Below are 1,546 nucleotides of genomic sequence, written 5' to 3'. Positions count from 1 at the left end.
TCACACGACTAAATTCAAAAAAATTTCATTAGAAACTGATTTTTGCAATTTGAACTATTTTTCTAAATTTGTAAAAGTCCTGCTAGGGCCTTGTGTAAGTCCCTGTTAGCATTTCTTTTAGAGTTTAAAAGTTTGTAAAGGTTTGGATTTAAGTTCTAGAAGTAGTTTTTAGATTCTTAAAATGTAATCCCAACTTTTAGAGTGATAATGTCTAGCACGGATGAGATGGTGGTGGAACTCAACCTCACCCTTTGCCTGATTCTTAGGATGTCAGAGTTAATGACTCTCTGTAAAATAAAACATATAAAAACTGGATCAAACCCTACCAAAGTACAGCTCCAGGAGCTTTTGGCAGAGTTTGCTAGAGACCACCCCTCTGAAGATACCCTTACAGAGGGGGAAACTAGTGACATGGAAGATAACTCTCTCCCTCCTGTCCTAGTTAGGGAGACCAGGGTTCCTCAAACCCTGACTCCACAAGCGATAGTCAGAGATGCTGCTTCTCCCACAGGGGAGTCCAGCAACTCTGGAAGCATTGAGGACAGCCTAAATGAAGATGACCTCCTGTTAGCCAGGATGGCCAAAAGACTGGCTTTGGAGAGACAGCTCCTAGCCATAGAGAGGGGAAGACGAGATGGGTTTAGCTCAAATCAATGGTGGCAGCAACTCAAATAGGGTCAGATAGAGTACTGACATGCTAAAAATCTCCAAAGGGATTGTAACAAAATATGAAGATGTGATGACATCACCAAATGGTTCACAGCTTTTGAGAGGGCTTGTGCAACTAGAAAAGTAAACAGATCTCACTGGGGTGCTCTCCTTTGGGAAATGTTCACTGGGAAGTGTAGGGATAGACTCCTCACACTCTCTGGAAAAGATGCAGAATCCTATGACCTCATGAAGGCTACCCTGATTAAGGGCTTTTGAGTCTCAACAACTGAGGAGTACAGGATTAGGTTCAGGGGGGCTCAAAAATCCTTGAGCCAGACCAGGGTTGATTTTGTTGACTTCAGTCAAAACACTGGATGGTTGGATTAATGGCAGTGGTGTAAATGATTATGAAGGGCTGTATAATTTGTTTATGAAGGAACACCATTAAGTAATTGTTTCAATGATAAACTGCATCAGCATCTGGTAGACCTAGGTCCAATTTCACCCCAAGAATTGGGAAAGAAGGCAGACCACTGGGTCAAGACAAGGGTGACCAAGACTTCCACAGGGGGTGACCAAAAGAAAGGGGTCTCAAAGCCTCCACAGGGGAAGAGTGTTGAGACATCCAAGGGAAAAAGTAAAGAGTCTTCTACAGGGCCCCAAAAACCTGCACAGGAGAGTGGGTCCAAAGCCTCTTCACAATCCTCATTTGGATACAAGGGTAAACACTTTGATCCCAAAAAGGCCTGGTGTCGCAGCTGTAGTCAGAATGAACACCAAACTAGAGACAAGGCCTGTCCCAAGAAAGGTTCCACTTCAACCACCACTCCAGTTCGCACTGGAATAGCCAGTCTCCAGGTGGGATCAACAGTGTGCCCAGACCAAATCAGGGTTC

The sequence above is a fragment of the Pleurodeles waltl genome, unplaced genomic scaffold (genome assembly GCF_031143425.1).
Source record: "Pleurodeles waltl isolate 20211129_DDA unplaced genomic scaffold, aPleWal1.hap1.20221129 scaffold_127, whole genome shotgun sequence".
Lineage (NCBI taxonomy): Eukaryota > Metazoa > Chordata > Amphibia > Caudata > Salamandridae > Pleurodeles > Pleurodeles waltl.
The sequence above is the reverse complement of the archived record's forward strand: the minus strand, read 5'-3'. Positions refer to the sequence as shown.